Source organism: Sminthopsis crassicaudata, chromosome 3, assembly GCF_048593235.1.
Source record: "Sminthopsis crassicaudata isolate SCR6 chromosome 3, ASM4859323v1, whole genome shotgun sequence".
In the NCBI taxonomy this organism is placed as follows: Eukaryota; Metazoa; Chordata; class Mammalia; order Dasyuromorphia; family Dasyuridae; genus Sminthopsis; species Sminthopsis crassicaudata.
The window spans coordinates 187,054,936-187,076,096 of record NC_133619.1 but is presented as its reverse complement, the minus strand read 5'-3'; the positions used below and the strand labels follow the sequence as shown (position 1 = coordinate 187,076,096).

Here is a 21,161-nt window from a genome sequence, read left to right as displayed (position 1 = left end):
TCAGGAAGAGATGGATTGACATGTGAATTCTACCAAACATTTAAAGAACAACTAACTGTAATACTATATAAAAAATTTGAAAAAAAAAAGGGAATTGAAGGAGGCCTACCAAAATCCTTTTAAGCCCCAGACATGGTACTGATACCTAAAACCAAGTAGATTGTAAGCTGAGAAAGAAAACTAAAGACCAATTTCCTTCTTGAATATTGATGCTAAAATCATAAATAAGATATTAGCAAAAATACTTCAGATAATCATCCCCAGAATAATACATTATGATCAAGCAGGATTTATACCAGGATTGCTGAGTTGGTTTAATATTAGGAAAAATATTAGTATAATTGTCCATATTAATAATCAGATTAATAAAAACACATGATCATCTCAATAGATGCAGAAAAAGCATTTGATAAAATCCTACATCCATTCCTACAAAAAACACTTGAGAGTATATGAATAAATGGACTATTCCTTGAAATAATAAGGAACATATATTTAAAACCGTCAGTAAATATCTTATGGAACCTTTCCCTGTAAGATAAGGAGTGAAACAAGGTTTCCCACTATCACCATTATTATTCAATATGGTACTAGAAATGCTAGCCTTGGCAAAAAGTGCTGAGAAAGAGATTCAAGGAATTAGAGTAGGAAATGAAGAAATCAAACTATCACTCTTTGCAGGTGACATAATGGTATACTTAGAGAACCCCAAAGCTATTAGAAATAATACAGAACTCTAGCAAAATTGCAGGATATAAAATAGATCCACATAAATCCTCAGCATTTTTATACATTAACAACACAATCCAAAAGCAAGAGATACAAAGAGAAATTCCATTCAAAATAACTGTTGATAGTATAAAATATTTGGGAATATATCTAACAAAGGAAAGTTAGGAATTATATGAGCAAAATTAGGAAACACTTGCCACAAAAAGGAAGTCAGATTTAAATAATTAGAAAGACATTCAGTGCTTTTGGATAGGCCGAGAGAATATAATGATGATGAAAATACTCCCTAAACTAATCTATTTATTTAGTGCTATACCAATCTGACTCCCAAGGAACTTTTTTTAAAGACCTAGATAAAATAACAACAGAATTCATATGGAACAAAAAAAGTTCAAGAATTTCAAGGGAAGGAATGAAAAAAAAATGAAGATGGTCTAACTGTCTAGCTGTACCTGATCTAGAACTATATTATAAAGCAACAGTCACCAAAACCATTTGGTATTGCTTAAGAAATAGACTAGTTGTTCAGTGGAGTAGGATACTTTCACAGGGCAAGATAGTGAATCAGAATAGCAATCTAGTGTTTGACAAACCCAAAGATCCCAACTTTTGGCATAAGAATTCATTATTTGACAAAAACTGCTGGAAAAACTGGAAATTAGTAAGGCAGAAACTAGGCATGGACCCACACTTAACACCATATACTAAGATAAGATCAAAATGGGTCCATGATTTAGGCATATAGAACGAGATCATAAATAAATTAGAGGAACATAGGATAGTTCCTCTCAGACTTGTGGAGGAGGAAGGATTATGTGACCAAAGGAAACCAAGAGATCATTATTGATCACAAAATAGAAAATTTAGATTACATCAAATTAAAAAGTTTCCCCAAGGGGGGGAAATTAATGCAAACCAGATTAGAAGGGAAGTAACAAATTGGGAAAACATTTTTACAGTTAAAGGTTCTGATAAAGGCCACATCTCCAAGATATAAAGAGAATTGACGCTAATTTATAAGTAATCAAGCCATTCTCAAATTGAAAAGTGGTCAAAGGATATGAACAATTTTCAGATGATGAAATTAAAACTATTTCCATTCACAAGTTCCAAATCACAAGTGTGAGATACCACTACACACCTGTCACATTCATTAAGATGACAGGAAAAATTAATGAGGAATGTTGGAGGGGCTGTGAGAAAATTGGGAAAATGATGCATTGTTGGTGGAGTTGTGAAAGAATCCAACCATTCTGGAGAGCAATCTGGAATTATGCCCCAAAAGTTAACAAAATCTGCAAATCCATTGACCCAACAGTTCTACTACTGGGCTTATATCCCTAGGAAATACTAAAGAAGGGAAAAGGACCTGTATGTGCCAAAATGTTTGTGGCAGCACTTTTTGTAGTGGCTAGAAACTGGAAAATGAACGGATGCCCATCAATTGGAGAATGGTTGGGTAAATTATGGTGTAAGAATATTATGGAATATTATTGTTCTCTAAGAAATGACCAACAGGTGGAAAACAGAGAGGCTTGGAGAGACTTACATCAACTGATGCAGAGTCAAACGAGCAGAACTAGGAGATCTTTATACACTTCAACAATGATACTGTATGAGGATGTATTCTAATGGAAGTGTGTATCTTCAATATGGAGAGGAGCTAATCCAATTCCAATTCAGCAATGATGGACAGAATCAGCTACACCCAGAACCTGAACACTGGGATATGTAAACTGTGAGCATTTTTTTGTTTGTTTTTTTTTTTATTTTTCTTCACAGATTAATTTTACCTTCTGAATACAATTCTTCCTTTGCAATAACAACAACAATAAAACTTGGTTCTGCACATATATATTGTACCAAGAATATACTATAAGATATTTAATATGTATGGGAATGCCTGCCCTCTATTGGAGGGCATGGAGGGAAGTAGGGGAACAATTCAGAACAGAAAGGAGTAGAAGGGATAATGTTGTAAAGAAAAATTACCTATGCATATGTACTTTCAAAAAAAATGCTATAATTAAAAATCAATAAAAAATAAAAATAACTTGCTGGCATTTGTACTATTTTAAAATTATATCATTTGACTCTCACAACAACTTAGGCAATAGGGATTATTGTAAACAATGTTTCACTATTCAGAAAACTGGGGGCAGATGTAAAATGACTTATTTAATTTCAAACATATAGTAAGTTTTGGAAGGTAAATTAGACTCTAAGTCTTCCTGCCTTGAAGCCCCTGCCCTCTATCAGCTGTACCATCTCACTTTCACCTTTTCTGGTGTTGTAATGGTTAAGTTGTCTGCTCCTAGAAGGGCAAGAAATTGGTCATGGGACTAGGAAAACTTAACAGTACTCATAGTAGGAGTAATAATACTAATAGAAGTAAGAGTAGCAATAGTAGTAGTAGTAATAGTAGTAGTAGTAGTAGAAGTAGTACTAGTACTAGTAGTAGTAGTAGTAGTAGTAGTAGTAGTAGTAGTAGTAGTAGTAGTAGTAGTAGTAATATTAGTAATTATAGTAATAGTAGTGAGAAAGGAGTAGTGGTAGTAGTAGGTGGTGGAGGAGTAGAAGAAATAGGAGTAGTCTGAGTAGTAACAGTAATAGGAGGAGGAATAATAATAGTGATAAAAGTAGTAGGAAGAGTAGTAATGATAAAAGTAATGGTAGTAGTACTAATAATGATAGCAGCAGGAATAATAGTAGTAGAAGAAGCAGTAATAGCAATAGTAATAATAATAGGAATGGGAGTTACACTAGTAGTAGGAGTAGGAGTTGTAGTAGTAATAGTAATAGTAAAAGTGGTAGTAGAAATAATAGTAGTGGTAGTAAAAGGAGTATTAATAGGAATAGGAGCAATGATAGTACTAGTAGCAGGAGGAAGAGATCTAGAAGGAATAATAACAGTAATAAGTGTGGGAGTAATTGTAGTAGTTGGGGAAAGAGTGATAGTAGTAATTGTAGGAGTAATACTAATAGGAGTAGGAAGAGGATTAATAGTAGAAGTATTATTAATAATAATAGGGGTAAGAGTATGAATAATAATAGTAGTAGTAAGAGTAGTATCTGACATTTACACAGTGCTTCACAATCTCTCAAGTTCTATAGATCATCTCCTCTGATGCCACCACTAAGGCTCAGACCCACCCTTGTGGGAACAGCCATCTTTGGCTCCCATCATTGGGCCACGGAGACGCATGTCCTGGTATTTCAGGTTTGGTACCTGTGTTCCAGGCTTCAGGGAAGAAACGAGACCTTTCAACATTTTGGCTTCTGATATTGTCACCCCACCAACCACAAAGAGGATCTGGAGTGGATGATCACAGGGATGAGGGCAGCTCATTTGTAAAAGTCACCACAACAAGGACGGGGTCAGCCCTCAGACAAGAATGCCAGGTTAATGTTGCTACAAATGAACTATATAAAATCCAAGAGAATATATGTGACTCATTAATGATCAAATACAGATCTTACATTAGGAGGCAATGTTCCTAGATTTTCAGCTGTGGAATCACAATTTTAGAACTGGAAATGTAGTTTCCTAGTGGTCATGGAGCTCAAGTCTCTCATTTAACATGTGAGGAAACTGAGGCTCAGGGAGTTTAAAGTGATAATAAAAAGTCATGAAGGTAAGAAATAAACAGCAGAGCAAAATACCACTTGTTTAATGTTACTTTATTACAAGTGTCTTTTCCCTACCCCATCCCACCACTTCTTTTTTTTTTTTTTTTAAGAGTTAGTATATTTAGCTATAGGTTAGAAGATTGGAGTATGGAAATATACACGCACATATATGCACAAACATACACACATATATAATGAACACTTAGAGGTAACATGATAGTATTAACAAGATCTGTTTGAATCTTGTCTCTTCCATTTATAACTTGTATGCACTTGAACAATATATTAACTCTACTAAACCTCCTTGAGTCTCAGTGACTTTCTCTGTAAAATATGGAAGTAGAAACCCTGAAATATTCCTACCAGGTCAAAATCCATGATGCTGTGACTCTACTTGAAAACAAATAGTTCTCAGAGGCTTATTCTCTGTGGAGCCAACATGATTGTATCATTCCCATTTTATAGAGGAGGAAATTGAGGCAAACACAGATTAAGTGACTTGCCCAGAGTCCTACAGCTGGTGTTTGAAATCACTTGCTGATTCAAGGGAGGTCCAACAGTGTTATCCACTGACCCAGCCAGCTGCCAATAATTTTAGAAAAACTCTTAATCTATATGTAATTGAATTCAACAAGCATTTATGAAACCTCTAATATGAGCAAGTTATCTTTTTTCTGGGAACCAGGCATAGGATGAGGAAAAAAGAAAATAGTTTCCAAACTAAAATAATTTACTTTTGTTTGTTTGTTTGTTTTTAAGTGTAGGCTCTCTATTTCCCAGATTATTTGTACTTCTAGTATATATAGGGCTAGTCAGCAACGTGGTCCTACCTTGATCTCCTATTAACACTGACTGCTGGAGGGAAGCTGCAGGTAGATTATCTCTATGTAGATGCTTTACCTTCAAGAACATGTTAAATCCCGTTTTAAGTAGATCCCAAGGCCTGAAGATGCCTTGAATATCGCCAGCATCTGGTCACAACTGGTTCAGTATCTCCTCTGCTTCAGCAGTGGCTTATAGGATGCCTGAAAAGGTAAAATGTTACAGCATGAGTGAAAGATATGTGTCCAAATGATGTACTGGAATAACCATCCACAAATTAAAAATTTTTGGGGAGTTAGGGGAAGAGGGGAGGAAAGAGAAGTCAACAATTTCCCAAGACAGATAGAAAGCAACCATTTTAGCTTCTATAATCTTGAAGGATAAAATATAATAGTTTAATACTGACGTGAAGGTAGTCTCAATCTTTGACAGCAGCCCTTGGTATCATGCTGATGAGGGCCTGAATGGATCTCTCTATCCAGTAATTTATTTACTGATTTACCTAACCCTCCATTGACTCATTCATTATCTATGTATAATTTAATGCAGCTACTCATTCTCTTCTGCCTATAAACCTCTTTTCTACTTATAAATCTCTTTTCTTCTTCTAAATCACTTTTTTTTACATATATATATATATATATATACATATATATATATATATATCTTTTCTAATTATGTATCGCTTTTTATCATATAAATCTCTTTTCTAACTATAAATCGCTTTTCTTCCTATAAATATCTTTTCTACCTATAAACTTTTCTACTATAAATCTATCTTTTCACTTATCTACCCATCATTATCTATTTAACTATGCATCAAGTGTATCCATTTGATTTTTTTGTTTATCCTTTCTATCCCATCCATCTATCACCAGTTATCTATGTATCTAATCTATTAGTCTATTTGTCTACTCATCCATCCTTCTATTCACACTTCCTTTGCCCTTTACTGTCAGGATCCAGCTGGGTTATTGGGGAGAGAACATCACCTTTAAGTCAGAAAACCTTGGGTGTTCTCAGGCGTGTCACAATGGGCGTGACACAATGAGGTCTCCATGGAGAAGCTAAGCAAAGCAAATGCTCATCAGATGAGGATAGTGCTCAGCCTGTATGTGGAGTTTTTTCTTTTAAAAAATTGTTTTAGGAAAGCTTTTTATTTACAAAACATATGAAGGGGTAAGTTTTTAACACTGACCCTTGCAAAACCTTCTCTTCCAACTTTTCCCCTCCTTCCTTCCCCCTCTTCCCCTAGATGACAGGTAATTACATGTTAAATATGTGAAAATATATGCTTAATCCAATGTATGTAAAAATATTCATCCAATTATCTTAGTTATGCATAGATTTTCTTCCTAGTTCTTTTTGTAGACATCATTTTCCGCAATAGAATATAACCGTTGAGGGCAAGACCATTTTGTTTTTATCTTTATTTCTCCAGGGTCTAGTGTAATATATGACCCCTAGTAAGTATGTAATATATGTTTGCTCCTTCTTTAGTTGTGCTTTGCTGATTGAGTAGTCTAAGGAAGATGGATGAGGTGGGCTACCAGATGAATGATATGGTCACAAAAGTCACAGGGACCAGAAACTGGGGACATGAGTAGAAGCAGCCAGCGGGAAAGGGACCTAAGCCCACATATTGCTCTTGGGATAGAGCCTAGGGTTTGGCTGAAAAGCAGGAGCTAGGGCCACGGTTAACAACCCAGACAGCTTCATCAGGTACCTTTCATCATGTAGAATTTGCAGAACACCCCATTGAACACTGCAGATCTAGAATCCCCTTGTTAATAAGGCCAGGGTTGTGTGTACAAGACAAGATCTGTTTCAATCTAGCCTCTATTTTGCTGACCTGTTGCCTCAGTTTCTTTAATTGAATGTGTGGATAATAGCACCTACCTCTCAGTGTTGTTAAGGAGAGAATACGTGTAAAGTGCTTAGCACAGTACTTGGTACATAGGAGTTTAATAAATGCTTGTTTCCTTAAGAAATATTGGTAAATTGGAAGTGATTCAAAGTGGAAAAATGGCAGAGCTACCATGGAAAAACTCCAACAGTTCTTGCCTTCAAGGAGGTGGTTTTCTGTAGATGAGACCCTCCAAGCCCAAGCCCAGAATTGGAAAGCCCAAGATGGAGGATGAGAAGGTGCTGTCAGGGACCAATCCAGTCCTCCTTCTCTTCCACCCCCTGGGAGGATTCCCAAGCCCAAGCTAAGGACTAGCTCTGGAAGCTGGCTTGACTGGCTTGTTCAGGGCCTTCTGGGGCCCTTCATCCAATTAAGGCTGCATCCTGCTTGGGAGTTAGTTTGGTTTCATTTCATTGCCAGGGCCTATACATCAATTCACAAGAGGTATTGTTCCAGCTTTATCAATCAGTGCAAACATTTTTTGTGGCTAACCTGAAGTTTGCCACTATCTATGGAATCAAATCAGACGGGGTTTTCCCATCTCCAATCTTGAAGGCTCCAAAGCACCCATTTGCTTTTCCAGAACTCTTACTATCCCCCTTCTTCATCCAGGGGATTTAGGTTCCCACCTTCTGAAGAAAAGTTAGATTTTCAGAAACAGAAGTTTTACATTTCAGTCATATAGATTATAATGAGCACAAGTCAGGCAGAAGAAACTTCAAAGGGGGAATGGGCAGATCCAGCACAAGCCTGTGGGGACACCAATTATTTTCTGGCTCAGCCTTCCCCTGGAGCTGAGGAGAAGCACCTGGATGCAAATCTCTAAGCCAGTCAGTCCCTTGTCATTCTGAATTGCCCTCCAGGTGTGGAATGGCTGCTCTGCTCCTCCAGGAAGATCCAAAAGACTTCAGCAGGGCCAGTTCCTAGCTTCTCTGGGACTTCTCTTGCTAGAACACAACAGCCCTGCTGCTTGTTAACCCCCAATAGCTCTTTGCTCCCAGACTTTCAGACGGTCCCCAGCTTCTGACGGCAAAGGTCCTGGTTACAATTGTTTCACAATCTCAAAGAAGAACAAATCTGCCTCCCTCTCTTATTCCCAAACCCAGATAGGATAGCCAGCTTTACCCATCAGCAGTATGGGCTAGCTGCAAATAAGGGACAATGTAATTTATCCAATAAGTTTGCCAACAAGTATTTCTTTATGATTAACGAGCTGGCAAACCTAATCACCAGATAGCCCAGATGAAATTGGGAAAGATCACTAATCATGTGGGAGCTGAAAGAATGACAACTTGACACTTTTGGAAACAGAAAAAAAACTTTTTTTTTTTTTTTTTAAACCACATCAAACTCAGCAACATCATCTCTCCCCTTCCCACCACCAGTACAATAAACTCCAGAGTATAGATCAAAATTCCACAACAGCAATCTCTCTCCTTCTCCCCCACCCCCCTCCCCATTATCCAGGGCCTTAAGGCAGGATTCAATTATTCCCACAATTAGTAACAGGGTAGAGTTTAGGAAACATATCTCTACTGGTGTCAAGAGAGAGGGTCTTTGCAGATGGCTAAGTCTTATCTTCTTAGCCGATGGAACTGGCTCAGTTGCCAATGTCAGGATGAAGTAGATCCATTGCAAATAACAGCTCTGTAATGTTAAGTGGGCTCAGGAGTCCCCTGGAAAGCACAATACCTAAGAAGAGGAGGGGGTGGGGAAACACCACATATAATTAGGGAGGGAAAGTCCTCTCCTGCCTCAGCCATGGTGAAAGAAACACAAAGGGCAAGGGTTATCTCCTTTTAATTGACTCAGGTTTTGGGGCAGACAAACCCCATTTCCAAGTTTCAAGAATGGAATGCAATCTAATTTAAGATTTTCTGAGGTTCATGGCTTGGGGCAGCAAGATGGTGGCTACCTTATGCTCCATCTCAGAATGTGTGCTCATCACTCCTCGTCATCCCTCCCAACTTGGACCCTCAGAATCTATGCTCATCATTCCTCATCATCACTCTGAACTTGGACCCTCAGAATCTGTGCTCATCACTCCTCATCATCACTCTGAACCTGGACCCTCAGAATGTGTGCTCATCACTCCTCATCATCACTCTGAACTTGGATACTCAGAATCTGTGCTCATCACTCCTCATTATCACTCTAAACTTGGTTCCTCAGAATCTGTGCTCATCACTGCTCATCATCCTTCCCAACTTGGACCCTCAGAATCTGTGCTCATCACTCCTCATCCTCCCTCCCAACTTGGATCCTCAGAATCTGTGCTCATCACTCTTCAACCTTCCCTCAGAACCTGTACACTTGGTTTTTGTTCTCTACTACTGTGGACAGCAACTCTACTGCGGAGAATTTGGACAGAAAGTTATTTTGCTTTCAGTTAGAATTGCTCCCTCCTTCTAATACCACTCTCTCGCTCCAAAGATGAATAGCTGCTCCATTTTCAAGTGTGGGGTCCTGAGGCTCTGGCTGCTCCACCTCCTAACTCAAACCTTCCTCTGATCTGGGTCCCCATTCCTGGTACAAGGGGCCTTCCAGAACCAAGCAAGCATTGGGTGAAAGATGATCTTTGCTTTAGGCTTGTCTACGTAGAATGGAGGAAGTCTGGTACACTGGGAAGGTCTGGCTTTGGAGCTGGGGCCTGTGGATTCAAATACCAGATCTTCTGCATTGGCTGTGTAAAATGGAGTTGGACAGCTCTAAATCTAGGGTCAGAGGGCAGTGGTAGCCAGTGTCTTTGTCAAGAAAACCCCAAATGTCGTCACAACTAAACAACAAAAGTGCCATATAAATGTCAATTATTGTGACCTTGAGGCTGAATGTTGTTAGTCCTCTTTAGAAATAAAGGATGAACCACAAGTGACAGTGAACAAAGCTGCCATCCTTAGTTTCCTCATCTATAAAATGGAGACAAAAATTCCCACCTTGTATTACTACATCAGATGAAATATTTCTGCAAACTTTCAAACATTAAATAAATGTAATTTCATTAATTTATTATTATTATTATTAGAAGATGTGATATAAAAAATGTAAATGACAATAAAACTTATTAAAAAAAGTGAAAGAATTCTAATTTGGGTCAGAGAAGAAAAAATCTAACTAGAAGTACAATCTAAGCATACTTGGCAACATCTACTCATTCTGGTTTAAATATAGGCCTTACCCTTAAAAAAAAATTGGTCTTTCAAAGTAAAAATATATTATGAAAGTAACATTGATTATTTAGGCCATAAACCTTGGGTTTTATGTAAGATAGATTCCAGAGGAAAGCATGGTCTCTACAATAGTTGGTTATCTTACTTCCTTTCCAAAGAGGAAATGCCTTTTTAAAATCAATATGGTGTCATCCTTGCTCTTTTTGAGGCAGAAAAAAAAAATCTTAAATACAACAAAAGAAGGACAAATCCTTCTATGAATAATATAAAGTTCGAACTCAAGGAAAACACTTCTCCATTTGTAGTTTACATAATCTCACTATCAACAAGGCCCTCAGAGACTGTGGTATAGTATGAGTTTTTATATGGAATATACAGATATGTACTCACACATGATTACACACACACACACACACACACACACACACACACACACACACACACACTATATTCAGCGACAATGGCCAAATAATTCACCCAAATAGTCAAAACACATCAGCTTTAGGTTTTGAAAATGCTGGCCCTAAAGTATATATGAAGGTATCTTATTGGGAAGGGAAAGGGAGATTGAAATTTAATGGAAGCTTTATGAGCACCATGTTGTTTAGGAGCAGTATGATTGGGGTTAAGTAATTCTAACTCTTGAAACCTTCCCATTCCATGGAATTGAGACCTTCTGTTACATAGGACACAATACAAGAGGCTCTTTAGGCTGTCCAAGCCAAGATGGGCTTGGGTCTGTTCCCCGTGAGGCTGAGAATTCCCCCCTTTCTCACTTCTCTACAGAGAAGCAGCCCTTTCTTCCTCCTTATCCAACTACATTTTCTAAATAAGGAAAATAGAAGAAATGAAATGATGACTTAGATTCAGGTCATGGACCTCTCAGTCCAATAGTCTTCTCATTAAATCGACCTGCAGGCTTTCTCTCATCATAGGCATAGGGACTCCATCCCACTACTCTCAAGGAAACTGATGGCCTGGTGTCCTAGAATTGTACCCAAGGAAATTGTTGATGAAAATCTGCTGTTGACTGATAAAGATATGACTTTCTCTTTTCTCCCTTTCTCCCCTCTTTTTCCTTTCCTTTTTGTTCTCTATAATCTTTTCTGTAAAGGGTCTGATTAGTGGGAAGACAGATGACTGATGATGTTCCCAACCTCCCATGAAGGGAGGAAAGAGGGAAGGAAAGGAGAAAAGCATAAGCAGAGGTCAACAAGATGGCAAGCAATGGAGAATTAGTCATTCTAAACATAAATGTGAATGGTGTAAATTTCCTCATAATGAGGAAGCAATTTTAGCAGACTGGATTAAATGCCAGAATCCTACTATATATATTTTTGCAGAAAACACACCTAAAAACACGTGATACATTCAAAATAAAAGTAAAAGAATGGAGCAGAATCTACTATGCTTCAGGTGAAGCCAAAAAAGCAGGGGTACACATGCTCATCTCAGATGGAGCAAAAACCAAAATTGACCTAATTAACAGAGATAAGAAAGGGCATTATATCCTGCTAAAGGGTAGCATAGATAATGAAGCAGTATCAATATTAAACCTATACACATACCAAGTGGGACAGCATCTAAATTCTTAAAAGAGAAATTAAGAGAGTGGCAAAAAGAAGTAGACAGCAAAACTAAAATAGTTGGAGATTTCAACCTTGCACTCTCAGAATTAAGTAAATCAAGCCACAAAATAAATAAGTCAAAGAGGCAAATAGAATACTAGAAAAGTTTGATATGATACATCTTCGCCGAAAGCTAAATGGAGACAGAAAGGAGTACATTTTCTTCTCAGCAGTTCATGGAACCTATACAAAAATCGATCACATCCTAGGACAGAAAAACCTCAAAATCAAATGCATTAAGACAGAAATAGTAAATTCATCCTTTTCAGACCACAATGCAATGAAAATTACATTTAATAAAAAGCCAGGAGAAAATAGACCAAAAAATAATTGGAAACTAAATAACATTATACTAAAGAATGCCTAGGTAAAACAGCAAATCAAAGACATAATTAATAACTTCACCCAAGAAAATGACAATCATGAGACATCATACCAAAATGTGTGGGATACAGCCAAAGCAGTAATAAGGGGAAATTTTATATCTCTAGAGGCCTACTTGCATAAAATAGAGAAAGAGAGGGTCAATGAATTGGGCTTACAAGTAAAATTGCTAGAAAAGGAACAAATTAAAAACCCCTAGACAAACACAACTTGAAATACTAAAAATAAAAGGTGAGATTAATAAAATTGAATGTAAAAAAAAAACAAAATTATTACTTAAAAGTAAGAGTTGGTTCTATGAAAAAAACAATAAAATAGGCAAACCCTTAGTAAATCTGATTTAAAAAAAGGAAAGAGAAAAAGCAAATTCTTAGTCTTGAAAATGAAAAGGGAGAACTCACAACTAATGAAGAGGAAATTAGAACAATAGTTAGGAGCTACTTTGCTCAACTTTATGCCAATTAATTCGATAACTTAAAAGAAATGGAAGAATACCTTCAAAAATATAGCTTGTCCAGATTAACAGAGGAAGAAGTAAGTAGTCTAAATAGTCCCATTTCATAAAAAGTAAGAGAACAAGCTATTAACCAACTCCCTAAGAAAAAATCCCCTGGAAAAGATGGATTGACATGTTAATTCAACCAAACATTTAAAGAAAAACTAAGTTTAATGATATATAAACTATTTTTTTAAAAAAAGGGATTGAAGGAATCCTACCAAATTCCTTTTATGATCCAGATATGGTACTGATACCTAAAACCAGGTAGATTGAAAACTGAGAAAGAAAACTATAGACCAATTTCCTTGATGAATATTGATGTTAAAATTTAAATAAGATATTAGCAAAAAGGCTTCAGGAAATCTTCCCAGGATATTACACTATGATCAAGGAGGATTTATACCAGGAATGCAGGGTTGGTTCAATATTAGGAAAACTATTAGTATAATTGTCCACATTAATAATCAAATAAATAAAAAACATGATCATCTCAATAGAGGCAGAAAAAGCATTTGATAAAACCCAACATCCATTCCTACAAAAAACGCTTGAGAGTATAGGAATAAATGGACCACTCCTTAAAATCATAAGGAACATATATTTAAAACCGTCAGTAAATATCTTATGGAATCTTTCCCTGTAAGATAAGGAGTGAAACAAGGTTTCCCACTATCACCATTACTATTCAATATAGTATTAGAAACGCTAGCCTCGGCAAAAAGAGCCGAGAAAGAGATTCAAGGAATTAAGAGTAGTAAATGAGGAAATCAAACGATCACTCTTTGCAGAAGACTTAGAGATATATATATATATACTTATATATACATATACTTGGAGAACCCCAAAGACTCTGCTAAAAAGCTATTAGAAATAATTTAGAACTTTAGCAAAATTGCAGGATACAAAATAAATCCACAGAAATCCTCAGCATTTTTATACAATACCAACACAATCCAACAGCAAGAGATACAAAGAGAAACTCCATTCAAAATAACTGTCGATAGTATAAAATATTTGGGAATATATCTAACAAAGGAAAGTCAGGAATTATATGAGCAAAATTAGGAAACACTTGCTACAAAAAGGAAGTCAGATTTCATTAGAAAGGCATTCAGTGCTTTTGGATAGGCCGAGAGAATATAATGAAGATGAAAATACGCCCTAAACTCATCTATTTATTTAGTACTACACCAATCTGACTCCCAAGGAACTTTTTTAAAGACCTAGAAAAAAATAACAGAATTCATATGGAACAACAAAAGTTCGAGAATTTCAAGGGAAGGAATGAAAAAAAAAATGAAAGTGGTCTAGCTGTCTAGCTGTATTTGATCTAGAACTATATTATAAAGCAACTGTCACCAAAATCATTTGGTATTGCTTAAGAAATAGACTAGTTGTTTAGTGGAGAAGGATAGGTTCACAGGGCAAGATAGTGAATAAAAATAGCAATCTAGTGTTTGACAAACCCAAAGATCCCAACTTTTGGCATAAGAATTCATTATTTGATGAAAAGTGCTGGAAAAACTGGAAATTAGTAGGGCATAAACTAGGCATGGAACCACATTTAACACCACATACTAAGATAAGATCAAAATGGGTCCATGATTTAGGCAGAAACGAGAACATAAATAAATTAGAGGATCATAGGATACTCTACCTCTCAGACTTGTGGAGGAGGAAGGAATTTGTATCCAAAAAAGAACTAGAGATCATTATTGATCACTAAATAGAAAATTTTGATAACATCAAATTACAAAGTTCCTGCTTTAAAAAAAAAAAAAAGAAAAGAAAAACTAATGCCAACAAGATTAGAAGGGAAGTAAGAAATTGGGAAAACATTTTTACAGTTAAAGGTTCAGATAAAGGCCTCATCTCCAAAATATACAGAGAACTGACCCTAATTTATAAGAAATCAAGCCATTCCAAAATTGAAAAGTGGTCAAAGGATATGAACAGACAATTTTCAGATGATGAAATCAAACTATTTTCACTCACAAGTTTCAAATCACAAGTCTGAAATAGCACTACACACTAGTCACATTTGTTGAGATGACAGGAACAAATAATGGTGAATGTTGGAGCAGTTGTGAGAAAATTTGGAAAATGATGCATTGTAGGTGGAGTTGTGAAAGAATCCAACCATTCTGAAGAGCAATCTGGAATTATGCCCAAAAAGTTATCAAAATCTGCAAATCCGTTGACCCAGCAGTGCTACTACTGGGCTTATATCCCAAGGAAATACTAAAGAAGGGAAAAGGACCTGTATGTGCCAAAATGTTTGTGGCAGCACTTTTTGTATTGACTAGAAACTGGAAAATGAACGGATGTCCATCAATTGGAGAATGGTTGGGTAAATTATGGTATAAGAATGTTATGGAATATTATTGTTCTGTAAGAAATGACCAATAGGAGGAACGCAAAGAGGCTTGGAGAGACTTACATCAACTGATGCAGCGTCAAACGAGCAGAACTAGGAGATCTTTATACACTTCAACAATGATACTGTATGAGGATGTATTCTAATGGAAGTGTGTATCTTCAATATGGAGAAGAGCTAATCCAATTCCAATTGAGCAATGATGGACAGAATCAGCTACACCCAGAACCTGAATACTGGGATATGTAAACTGTGAGCATTTTTTTTATTTGTTTGTTTTTTGTTTTCCTTCACAGATTATTTTTACCTTCTGAATACAATTCTTCCTTTGCAACAACAACAACAATAAAATTCGGTTTTGCACATATATATTGTACCAAGCATTTACTATGAGATATGTAATATATATGGGAATGCCTGCCCTCTATTGGAGGGCATGGAGGGAAGTAGGGGAATAATTCAGAACAGAAAGGAGTACAAAGGATAATGATGTAAAAAAATTACCTATGCATATGTACTGTAAAAAATGTTATAATTAAAAATTAATAAAAAATAATAACTTGCTAACATTTGTACTATGTGTCAGGCACTGTACTATTTTATAATCATTATGTCATTTGACCCTCAAAACAACTTAGGAAATAGTGATTCTTGTAAACATCGTTTTACTATTGGGAAAACTGAGGGCAGATGTAGAATGACTTATTTAAGGTCAAAACAGTAAGTGTTGGAAGAAAATTTAGAACTCTAAGTCTTCCTGCCTTGAAGCCACTGCCTTCTATCCACTGTACCATATCACTGAAACCCTTTCTGGTGTTGTAATGGTTAAGTTGTCCGCTCCTAGAAGGGCAATAAATTGGTCATGGCAATAGAAAATTTAACAGTACTCATAGGAGGAGTACTAATAGTAATAGAAGTAAGAGTAGCAATAGTAGTAGTAGTAGTAGTAATTATAGTAATAGTAGGGAGAAAGGAATAGTGGTAGGAGCAGGAGGAGTAGAAGAAGTAGTAGTAGTATGAGTAGTAAAAGTAATAGAAGTAGGAATAATAGTAGCTGAATAAGTAGTAATAGCAATAGTAATAATACTAGGAATAGGAGTTACACAGGTAGTAGTAGAAATAGTAGTAATAATAATAGTAAAGGTAGTATTACAAATAATAGTAGTAGTGGTAGTAGAAGGAGTATTAATAGGAATAAGAGCAATGATAGTAGTAGTAGCAGGAGGAAGAGAACTAGAAGGAATGGGAGTAGTATGAATAGTAACAGTAATAAGAGTGGGAGTAATTGTAGTAGTTGGTGGAAGAGTAATAGTAGTAATCTTAAGAGTGATACTAATAGGGGTAGGAAGAGGAGTAATAGTAGAAGTAGTAGTAATAATAATAGGTGTAGGAGTACGAGTAATAATAGTAGTAGTAACAATAGTATCTGACATTTACACAGTGCTTCACCATCGCCAAAGACCATGTTTTCTCTGATGCTACCCCTAAGGCTCAGACCCACCCTTGTGGGAACAGCCAGACTCTCCCATCCTTGAGCCAGGGAGATGCATGTCCTGTTATTTAGGGTTCAGTACCTGTTTTCCAGGCTTCAGGGAAGAAACAAGATCTTTCACCATTTTGGCTTCCGATATCGTTACCCCACCAACCACAAAGAGGATCTGGAGTGGATGGTCACCGGGATGAGGTCGGCTCACCTGTAACATTCACCACAACAAGGATGGGGTCAGCCCTCAGACAAGCATGTCAGGTTAATATATGACTCATTAATGATCAAATAAAGATCTTATGGTAGGACATAATGTTCAAAGATATTCAGCTGTGGAATCAGAATTTTAGGACTGGAAATGTAGTCTCCTAATGGTCATGGAGCTCAACTCTCTCATTTAACATGTGAGGAAACTGAGGCTCAGGGAGTTTAAGTGATAATAAAAAGTCATGCAGGTAAGAAATAATCAGCAGAGCAAAATTCCACTTGTTTAATGTTACTTTATTACAATGTCTTTTCCATACCCCATCCCATCACCTTTTTTTATTTTTTTAAAGAGTTAATATGTTTACCTATAGGTTAAAAGATTGAAGTATGGAAATATACATACACATATATGCACACACATACACACATATGTAATGAACACCTAAGAGTTAACATGATAGTATAAACAGGATCTGTTTGAATCTTGTTTCTGCCTTTTACAATCTGTATGCGCTGGGACAATATACTAAATACACTAAACCACCCTGAGTCTCAGTAACTTTCTCTGTAAAATATGGAAGCAGAAACCCTGAAATATTCCTGCCAGCTCAAAATCCACGATGCTGTGACTCTACTTGAAGACAAATAGTTCTCAAAGGCTTATTCTCTGTGGAGCAACAATGATTGTACCATTCCCATTTTACAGATGAGGAAATTGAGGCAAACACAGATTAAGTGACTTGCCCAGAATCCTACAGCTGGTGTTTGAAATCAGGTGCTGATTCAAGTGTGGTCCAACAGTGTTATCCACTGTACCAGCCAGCTGCCAATAATTTTATAAAAGGTTTTCATCTATATGTAATTGAATTCAACAAGCATTTATGAAACCTCTAATATGAGCAAGTCATCTTGTTTCTGGGAACCAGGCATAGGATGACGAAAAAGAAAATAGTTTGTGAACTCAAAGAATCTGCTTTTTATTGTTTGTTTGTTTTAAAAGGTAGGCTCTCTATTTCCCAGATTATTTGTACTTCTAGTATATATAGGGTTAGTCAGCAACCTGTCCCTACCTTGAACCCCTTATTAACACTGACTGCAGGAGGGAAGCTGAAGATAGATTATCTCTATATAGCTGCTTTACCTTCATGAGCATGCTAAATCCCGTTTTCTGTAGATCACTGAGGTCCAAAGACATGCCTTCAATATCACCAGCATCTGGACACAAGTGGTTCAGTATCTCCTCTGCTTTAGCAGTGGCTTATAGGATGCCTGACAAGGTAAAATGTTACAGCATAAGTGAAAGATATGTTTCCATTTGATCTACTGGAATAACCATCCACAAACTGGAATTTTTTGCAGGTGTGGGAAGAGGGGAGGAAAGAGAAGTCGAATATTTCCCAAGCCAGATAGAAAGCAACCATTTTAGCTTCTATAATATTGAAGAATAAAATATAATAGTTTAATACTGACCTGAAGGCAGTCTCAATCTTTGACAGGAGCACTTGGTATGATGCTGATGAGGGCCAGAAAGGATCTCTTTTTCCAGTAATTTATTTACTGATTTACCTAACCCTCCATTGACTCAATCATTATCTATGTATATTTAATGCAGCTATTTATTCTCTTCTGCCTATACACCCCTTTTCTACCTATAAATCTCTTTTCTACCTAAAAATCACTTTTTTTATCTAATAATCTGTTTTCTACTTATAAATCGCTTTAATTACTATAAATCTCTTTTCTACTTATAAATTGCTTTTCTTCCTATAAATCTCTTTTCTTCCTATAAATCTCTTTTCTACCTATGAATTGCTTTTCTACCTATAAATCTCTTTTCTGCCTATAAATTGCTTTTCTTCCTATAAATCTCTTTTCTACCTATAAACTTTTCTACTATAAATCTATCTTTTTACTTATCTATCCATCATTAAATTTTTATCTATGCATCAAGTGTATCTATTCAATCTATTTGTCTATACTATCTATCCCATCCATCCATCACCAGTTATCTATGTATCTAGTCTAATAGTCTATTTGTCCACTCATCCATTCTTCTATACACACATCCTACTCCCTTTGCTTTCAGGATCCAACTGGGTTGTTGTGGCGAGATCATCACCTTTAAGTCAGAAAACCTTGGGTGTTCTCAGGCATGTCACAATGAGCTAGAGCATGTCACAATGAGCTAGAGCATGTCACAATGGACATCACACAATGAGGTCTCCATGGAGAAGGTAAGCAAGGCAACTGCTCATCAGATGAGGATTTTGCTAGGGCTGTATGAGGAGGTTTTCTTTTAAAAATTTTTTTAGGAACCCTTTTTATTTAGAAAACATAAGAAGTGGCAAGTTTTCAACACTGACCCTTGTGAAACCTCCTGTTCCAACTTTCCCCCTCCTTCCTTCTACCTCCTTTCTTAGATGCCCGGCTATTACATGTTAAATATGTGAAAATATATGCTTAATCCAATGTATGCAAACATATGTATGTAATTATCTTGCTTATGCAGATATTTTCTTCCTAGATTATTATTAGAATCGAATTAGAAAATTAGAACTCTAAGTCTTCCTGCCTTGAAGCCTCTGCCTTCCATCCACTGTACCATCTCACTGAAACACTTTCTGGTGTTGTAATGTTTAAGTTGTCCGCTGCTAGAAAAGCAATAAATTGGTCATGGCACTAGAAAATTTAACAGTACTCATAGGAGAGTACTAATAGTAATAGAAGTAAGAGTAGCAATAATAGTAGTAGTAGTAATAAGTATAGTAATAGTAGGGAGAAAGGAATAGTGGTAGGAGGAGGAGGAGGAGTAGAAGAAGTAGGAGTAGTATGAGTAGTAAAAGTAATAGAAGTAAGAATAATAGTAGCAGAATAAGTAGTAATAGCAATAGTAATAATAATAGGAATAGGAGTTACACTAGTAGTAGTAATAGTAATAGTAAAAGTAGTAGTAGAAATAGTAGTAGTGGTAGTAGAAGGAGTACTAATAGGAATAAGAGCAATGATAGTACTAGTAGCAGGAGAAAGAGAACTAGAAGGAACAGGAATAGTATGAATAGAAACAGTAATAAGAGTGGGAGTAATTGTAGTAGTTGATGGAAGAGTAATAGTAGTAATCGTAGGAGTGATACCATTAGGAGTAGGAAGAGGAGTAATAGTAGAAGTAGTAGTAATAAAACTAGGGGTAAGAGTACGAGTAATAATAGTAGCAGTAAGAGAATTATCTGACATTTACACAGTGCTTCACCATCTCCCAAGTTCTATAGAACATCTCCTCTAATGCTACCCCTAGGGCTCAGACCCACCCTTGTGGGAACAACCAGACTCTCCCATCCTTGAGCCAGGGAGACACATGTCCTGTTATTTAGGGTTTGGTACCTGTGTTGCAGGCTTCAAGGAAGAAACGAGAACTTTCACCATTTTGGCTTCTGATATCGTCACCCCATCAACCACAAAGAGGATCTGGAGTGGATGGTCACCGGGAGGAGGGCGGCTCACCTGTAACAGTCACCACAACAAGGATGGGGTCAGCCCACAGACAAGCATGTCAGCTTAATGTTGCTACAAATGAACTATATGAAATCCAAGAGAAAATATATGACTCATTAATGATCAAATACAGATCTTAAATTAGGAGGCAATGTTCCTAGATTTTCAGCTGTGTAATCACAATTTTAGAACTGGAAATGTAGTTTCCTAGTGGTCATGGAGCTCAAGTCTCTCATTTAACATATGAGGAAACTGAGGCTCAGGGAGTTTAAGTGATAATAAAAAGTCATGCAGGTAAGAAATAATCAGCAGAGCAAAATTCCACTTGTTTAATGTTATTTTATTACAGTGTCTTTTCCTATCCCAACCCACCACCTTTATATATATATATATATATATATATATATATATATATATATATTTTATAATATTATCCCTTGTATTCATTTTTCCAAATTATCCCCCCTCCCTCCACTCTATCCCCCCGATGACAGGCAATCCCATATATTTTACATGTGTTACAATATAACCTAGATACAATACATATGTGTAAATACCATTTTCTTGTTGCACAATAAGCATTAGATTCCGAAGGTACGTGTAACCTGGGCAGCCAGATATTAGTGCTAACAATTTACATTCACTTCCCAGTGTTTTTTCTCTGGGTGTAGCTACCTCTGTCCATCATTGATCAACTGGGAGTGAGATGGCTCTTCTTTATGTTGAAGATTTCCACTTCCATCAGAATACATCCTCATAGAGTATTGTTGTTGCAGTGTACAGTGATCTTCTGGTTCTGCTCATTTCACTCAGCATCAGTTGATGTAAGTCTCT

At 36.5% G+C, this 21,161-nt stretch overlaps 1 long non-coding RNA gene across 1 annotated transcript; it reads left to right on the top strand.

Moving 5' to 3' along the window:
- Window positions 1-16,725: 16,725 nt before the first annotated feature.
- Window positions 16,726-20,383, top strand: LOC141560937 (uncharacterized). The gene is made up of 3 exons (XR_012487908.1): window positions 16,726-16,892; window positions 18,925-19,072; window positions 20,228-20,383. It is a non-coding gene; the product is annotated as an uncharacterized LOC141560937 (long non-coding RNA).
- Window positions 20,384-21,161: the final 778 nt, after the last annotated feature.